The sequence below is a fragment of the Choristoneura fumiferana genome, chromosome 8 (assembly GCF_025370935.1).
Source record: "Choristoneura fumiferana chromosome 8, NRCan_CFum_1, whole genome shotgun sequence".
Taxonomy (NCBI): Eukaryota; Metazoa; Arthropoda; class Insecta; order Lepidoptera; family Tortricidae; genus Choristoneura; species Choristoneura fumiferana.
Window position 1 is genome coordinate 4,334,002 of NC_133479.1, and position 8,227 is coordinate 4,342,228.

An 8,227-nucleotide genomic window follows, 5' to 3' on the forward strand; every position below is an offset into this window, starting at 1 on the left:
CCCCTACACCACCACTGTGTCGCTACAGCACGGATTGCTCAGAACCTGGGTTCGATTCCCAGCGCTGGTCTCTTTTTTTGGTTTTTCTGTGCATCCATGTCTCAGTTTGTATTTTCGATATGGTTTCACGGGATACCCGTAAAAGTAACAAATTTGGAGTTGAAATAAAAAATACAAAAAGACTCCAAAAAACCAATCAGAATTCTTCGCAGATGAAGTGGCGGGCAACAGCTAGGTAGTGCATAATTATTTTTTACTTTTTAGTTGTCTTTTTCAGCGGCGTTTTTTTCGGGCGTTTTTATTTTTATTTTTGCTGGCGTTTTTTTTAAATCGGAGGTTTTTTAATTCTTTAAATTTAAGTTTTTTTATTTCATGTTTTTTTTCAACTTTGATACATATTGTTTTTAAAAGTGTACTAGTGTGTTGGATATCCTGGCTGCAACATCAGCTCATCTTGTTGCCACCATTGCATCGTATATAGAATCAGATACTGATCAAAAGGAATCAAACACGACATATCTGTTATTATTTTATCAAGAGTTTACCTACTAGTGTTCTGGATATCCTGCAGCATCAGGCCGAGAATTCCGCAATCTTGCATAGTTATATAGCATAGGTATATGAGTGTTTCAAATTTTAGGTCCCAAATATGTTTGGAAGTAAAGTAAATACCCGTTATGCGTCTAAGATTCCTACCGCAGCGAACAAAAGAGCTGATGAACTTGAAACGGCTGAATCGATTTTGATAAAACATGTCTAAAAACCATCGCTAGAAAACCTGCTTTCTAATAAAAAAAACCGCATTCAAATCGGTTTACCCGTTTAAGAGCTACGGTGCCACAGACAGACACACATAGCGGTCAAACTTATAACACTCCTCTTTTTGCGTCGGGGGTTAAAAATCACCGCGTATAAGATTGAATGATAAGTATTTTTGTACTTCTTTTGTTAATATTTACGTAAATATCAATCATTTGTCAAGCACCGCCATCTTTTATTTATTTTCGAAACTACGATGTATCCGATGCCCTATCCACATTGAAACTTCACCACGCTGATGTTGTCGGTGCTGCGTTTTTGTTCAATTCCACCTCGCTAGATGTCGCTTTAACTTTAAATACAGTATGTGTCAATTACAATAGTATCTGTTTGTAATTTGTAACTGTTCCTAGGTCATCGTTCATCCACCATTACCTTTCATATTTCGTTTTCTAGAATTTTTTTACCGTACAACGGCAAAAACTACTAGACACTGGCAAAATTGTCCTCCGATGGACAGAGCCATATTTTTTTAAAGAAACAACAACAACAACTGTTCCTAATAAATACATAAATAAATACAAACTTCGCTCAGCTGTAGACAGTTAATGTGTGTTTCAAAACCGTCTCATTTTCGTGGTCATATTTTTTTAATGAGCTGTGGAGTATTTGGTAAAATTTTCGATTATTTTTTAGACGTCCTGTACTTCTACTAGATAATCTGGAAACTGTTACAGAATCTTCTACCATGACAACAAAAATGTGTCCACGAAAATCATACGGAAACGGAATATATACGGTCAATTTTATTAAAACTTTTGTTGGAATATCAGAAATAAATATCTAATGTTAAAAAGACATAGACATAGACATAACTTTATTTCGACATCGAACTTAAAATAATACATAACTTACAGAAAATAAAAACATTTGATGATGTCGAAAAGGAATTGACTCAGCATTATGCTGCAGTAAGTATATGCTGCCTACTACAGCGCTGATTTTCAGCCAACACCTTCATATCTTAAAAGGGGTACTTATTCTTTTTTTAATTTTCATTGTTACAGTTAGTTAAGCTATCTTAGGTTAGTTCTTTTTTATGTATGTAAAGTAAACTCATAATTGTACAACATAAATGTGGGAAATAAATGAATTTAATTATTGAAAAAAAAAATGTTAAGAAGTCGACGATCAAAATATCGAATGTAGGTTAGGTTAGGTTAGGTTAGATATTTTGACCGTCGATATTTTAACTAACTAGGTATCGATATTTCAATTTTCGTTGTTCAGATACGTGCCCGAACAGACTATTATGTAGTCGTATTTTTTTAATAAAACTAAATTGCCAGTAACTAGGTCAAACACAATGACCTTGTAAAGGTTGTGGCTACAGGGCTTGAACAATTGACTGTCGAAAATCAGCAGCTGTTTACCTGTCCCTTAAAATTTACATATAATCACGCTATGTGGAAGAATTGGTACTGTCCAGACAAAGGAATTAAATAAAATACGGTCATCACAAAAAATACCAACTTTCCTTTACCGCCAATGCAATTGTAACCCTTCCAAAATAACCCTAAAAGTTTCATGCTTAAGGATGACAGTAAAATGAATGATATGTTAATTTAAATTGGTTTGGTAATGTAGGGTCAGCAAAGAAATTAAACAAACAAAGACCTTTTCACTACCGGGTATTATGTTAAGATTTTTTGCTCCAAATTTAATGGGCACCTGGCTCATTTTGAATGTGTCTATTATTTCGCTGACCGTACTGGGGTATGACCCCATTTTAGTAAAGGATTAAATTTTTTGACATTAGACGAAAAATAATGGCAAACTGCACACACAATAAACATTTGCAAATAAGAATACCTATAGTTAGGTACCTATTCATTTCTCCATCCAGCAATAATCCTTCTGCTTTTTAAAATGTCTGTTTGATGTAGTTATTGCGTTATTAGTTTTAAATACATTTCTTATTACCTACCAGACGACCGTAAAGCCAAAGGTAATGATTTTTTCTTTACACTTGCTCGCAAACAGTGTCGTAACATGCAGGCTACCTTGGTTGCAACCCCCCAAATAAAACCCTCGACCTTTATGTGCTTGTCATGAAACCTGGATTATATGTCGCACGAGCGGTACTAGAATTAAGAACAACGACACATTAAAGCCCTCAGTCTCCGACTTCGGGCTTCTAATAGACTCTCGTTCGTAATTCCTTATTTACCGCCCTTAAGACACAATGTACAGTCGATGTATCTTTTTATTTACGTATGTTTCACCGTTGCATTTAGACTACTACTCATCTGATTTTTTGTAAAAATAATGAAAATCAAGAATATTTTTTCTACCCATGATACTTCTTTACCCAATTATCAGGATGATGAAATGTGCCGACAGTTTTAATAAACAAGTATGACACCATAAGCAACCCATCGAGGCAAGATTAGTTAAAAATTAAAAATAGAGTGGACTGAAAGGCAATCTCCTTTTGAGTGTGGAGGTTGAGCCGCATTTTCTACTGCACTTAATAAAGCTTTAGACACTTTAGATAATGGTGGACTCTCAATTCTACTGTCAATTAAATTGTAATTTTAGTTGGTCTTTAGGTTTTGTACCTCAGTCGGCAAAAACGAAACTCGTATTATACCTCTAGATCTCTGCTTTCTGTAACTACTGCATACTAATAGTATGTTATGTGACTTATATTGTGTGTGTTGATACATCAAAAGTCTTAGGATACTTACTCATTATCTCTAGACAAATTTGATATTTGACTCAGTAGTAATATGCCTATATTGAAATGTACAAAACTGTCTGGGGATAAAAATACCTCTAGGCACCTTTGATGTGATGAGTGTACATCACTTCGAGACCGTTAATATCATAATTATTATATTGAATAATACCGGATTGCTACCACCATCTTGCTCACTAATCCTGCCGTGAAGCAGCAGTGCTGGCACTGTTGTGTTTCGGCGTGGAGAGTAAGACAGCCGGTGAAATTACAGGCACTCGAGTTATCCCATCTTAGGCCTCTAGGTTGGCAACGCATCTGCAATATCCCTGGCGTTGCAGATGTTTATGAGCGGTGGTGATCTCTTACCATCAGGAGACCCACTTGATCGTTTGCCATCCAGTCGAATAAAAAAAAAATGAAATTTCCCTTATTACCAAATTACTAAACATAACTCAATAATTGGGAAAACCATGCAAAATATTCTAAAAGAAAATTGTCTTTTACATATTCAGGTTAGGTTAGGTTAGGTAGCAACAGTAGGACTATAACTATATTGTCAAACATTATACAATTCATTTATTGAATCAGGCGTTACTTTGCGGAGGTCCATATCAATGAATTAAAATAATTTGTTTGCTCAACCGCGACCTTATGATAGCTAAGTTTATGCAAGAATGCGTGTTCATGCAGTTCCTCCACCTCCACACTGTAAGAACACACACAAATCACACAAACCCCCACACACAAATCAATCTATCACCCCCACCACACTACACTGACGCGTTTCGAACTCAACCAAAGCTCATCTTCAGAGCAACACAACCGTACACCATGCTACCAGATGTTAGACTCAAAAAACTGATGAGTGAGCAAAGAAATTATTTCAGTTCACCTACAATACCTACAATATCCTTGGCCGCTTATAAACCAAGGCTGTGAAGTGCAAAATTCAAACTTCGTATCTGCCGTCCCACGGAGGTAATATTATTTAATACGAGAGTGAGTGGGACGGTGTACGATACGAACTTCGATTTTCGTATTTCGTAGCAGTCCCCTAAGTTCCATACAAATACCCATTCTTTTTAGTTGAAAGCAGCATTACCCTGCTCTTTTATGGTCAACTCTCAAAGGTCTTCAAAGGCTAATGCTGAAGATACGCGTGAGGACGCTATCATCGGTACTTAATCACGCGCGTACGCGCAGGCGTACGCTGTGAGCGTCTTTGTAGAAGAGTTTTGCCGTACACAACAATATATTAGCTCTATACTGTACCGTAGATTCGCGACAGAAGATAAATTGAAAAAAAAAATGATAGTAGGAGGATTGTCACCAATAAAATTGACCTAGTCCCAAACTAAGAAAAGGCTACCGTAAACTGCTTCAACTTTGCCCTCTGGCCCCAACATTGCCTGATTCGATTTAGAGTCGATAACTCAGCACCCTTTAGGTTTTTAAACTTTATCCCCCCGTAATAATAATTCCCGTGTAGATAAAAGTTTAAAACCTATAAGAGTGCTAAGTTATCGACTCTAAATCAAATCAGGCAATGTTGGGGCCAGAGGGCAAAGTTGAAGTAGTTTACGGTATATGTTAAGTAATAGGCAAATGGGTAAAAACCAAACAAAATAGGTAAACATACTCAGTGGCTTTTCGCATTGCGTTTTTAACGCGCCGTCGACGCGCGTTTCTATTGATACAAACGCGGTACGTAAGCGAGTTGTATGGCTGCTCTACGGAAAAAAAAACGCGCTGCCAACGCATATCGACAGTGTTAAAAATACGCAGTGTGCAAAGGCTCTTATGTATAAATACATAGACTTGAGTACACATATCCAAATACTTGTCATACAAATATTCCCGAGCGGGGATTGAACCCAGGACCTCGAGCTTCGTAGTCATGAAAACAGGATCATCACTTTCATCATAATCATATCAGCCGTATGAGATCCACTGTTTTACATAGGCCTCCCCCACAGACCTCCAATTGCTTTGTTTGGGGGCGGCCTGCATCTTTAACCAGGTCATCCGTCCATCTGGTTGGTAGACGTCCTATGCTACGCTTGCCGATACGCGGTCTCGATTCGAGAACTTTTCGACCCCAATGGCCATCTGTTCCCCGTGCTATATGACCTGCCCATTGCCACTACGACGAGCTATTTTGCTTGGGTATGCTGGCGAACCTGGTATCTATTTACGAGTATGTACGTACAACTATTCTATACTAAATGTATGAAAACAATTAAAACTAAAACATGTCACATTACATACCGATCTCGTAAATACCTATCTCACAAAACATGGCATCTCAATACCCCTCCAGCCGCGCCAAAAAAGAAAATTGGAAAGTGCTCTGAAAGATCCTTGCATGCCTACGCCTTCCTTATTAACGGTGTGGGCGAAGAAAAGGGCTTGGTACTTGTTAAATACCCGAACCCTTTCTCTTGTATCTAATCGCAAATAGACATGAGTAGTTCACGAATGTATGATTCAAATGAAGTAAAGCAGCTATGGCTTCATTGGTTATGTGAATTGTAACTATGCTTTGGTTAAAGAATAAACATTAAAACATTCTAATACTAAGTCTTAATATGTAAAATGACTCTACCATTCTCTAGTACAGTTCAGATTCTTATCCTTGATCCTCCTAACGCTCAGAGTCCTTTATAAAGGACTTATTGTAATTTTAAATCAAACTCTATCATAAATGACATAAAATTTGAGGTTCATAAATAAAAAAATTGACTTGGGCGTTAGGAGGTTAATTCAGTAGATCAGTTTGTGAATCCTAACATTTCTAACAATACAATACCATGACTCTTTATTCAACATCAACACATAGTAAGCAGTACAGAAAACACAGATATTTAGAGATAGGTGGCCTTATCGCTTCAGTGCGATCTCTGCCAGGCAACCTATACAATAGACAAATAAAAATAGAATTTCTATTTTAAATAGAAAACAGTCATAACGTCTCGTTTGAGAATCAGTTTTGCCATTTGATCGCAATTCACGGGCATGTAGTGTTTCTGCACACACCTGTGAAACAATTCAATGATGTGTGTGTGTGTGAATTTAGTTTCCAATTTAGAGCCTAGCCTAGCAGTAGAACGTATATTACCAAAGATGACACCACAGCTTATTCTTTTGTTAAAATTTATCAAGTACCAAGATATTTCATCCCGCTATATTGTTTCCCTGTACGGTATACAGGGTGCTTGTTTCTTTTTGGTGCGAACTACCGTCCGTGCATAATGAAGGTAAGTGCGCGGAACGATACCTCCCTTAGAACAAAAGGTCGTGTGTGTATATATATACTGTACACACAGTCGAGGGCATAAATATCTATACAGCCGTAGCGTCAAATATATGTATACTGACCTTATGAATGGCGGCGTATACCTAGTGCCATCCACGAAGACGCGTGATTTTGTCAAAATTAGACATTAATGACATTGTAATAAGAACCACGGCACGCGTCGTCGTGAATGACTCTACCTATACAGGTGTATAGATATTTTTGACGTTTTGGGAACGTAGATATATTTATGATCTTCATTGTACACTACACAGGAGGTTAAAGTATGACTATATTTTGAGGGAAAGAGAAGGTTGTTTGCTAATTTAATTAAACCTAATGGCTCAAGCGAGAAAAGTCGCAAAATACTTTAAAGATTCATCATCCCAGCCTATATACGTCCCACTGCTGGGCACAGGCCTCCTCTCAGAACAAGAGGGCTTGGGCCATAGTTCCATAGGAACTTCACACGCACCATTGAATGGCTTCGCAAGTTTGTGCAGGTTTCCTCACGATGTTTTCCTTCACCGCAAAGCTCGTGGTAAATTTCAAATGTAATTCCGCACATGAATTTCGAAAAACTCAGAGGTGCGAGCCGGGGTTTGAACCCACGACCCTCTGTTTGAGAGGCGATAGGTCAAACCACTAGGCCACCACGGCTATATACTTTAAAGATTACAACCTTCTAAAACTTTTACATGTAGGTAGACTATTTTACTCTGACACAAAGGCGAGAACTTTATCCCAAAGGCTTTAAACCTATTTTGCAACAGTTGTAGCTCACATAATATTATGTAAACCTTTTATTTTCTGAAGTGTAAGTTAGGCCTTTGACATCTATGAAAATAACGTGAAAAACACTTTTGATGTGACCCTTTTAGTTGTTTATTTAAGTGTTAATAATAGGGTTCGAAGAAAATTTTACGAGAGTATTTTAGGTCAGGCTCTGTAAGAAATTTCTTATTTTATAAGTGAGATAAGTACCTCGGTACGGATTACCGAGGACCTGGGTTCGATTCCCAGTGATGGTCTAATTTTTCTGTTTTTTCTGTGCATCTATATTTCAGTTTGTATTTTCAATTTCGGTTTTACGGGATGACCGTAAAAGTAAAAATTTGGAATTGAAATAAAAAATACAAAAAGATTCCAAAAAACCAATCTTAAGTGAGATAAGGTTTTCATATATTTTTTTTAAACGGACGGGATACGAACCTGTATTTGTTGGCTATACGCGCCAAGTGTGTTACCAACTGCACCACGTCACCTTATCCATGTTTATTCAAACATGTGTGCCAAATTTCATAAGTTTAAGTTAAAAATTAAAAAAAAAAACAAATAGTACATTTACCTACTTAAGTTTGTTCTAAAGATGAAACTCCAATCTCTTCTTTATAATATAAGTTACAGTTTAAAAGCCGGTTTAATTTTTC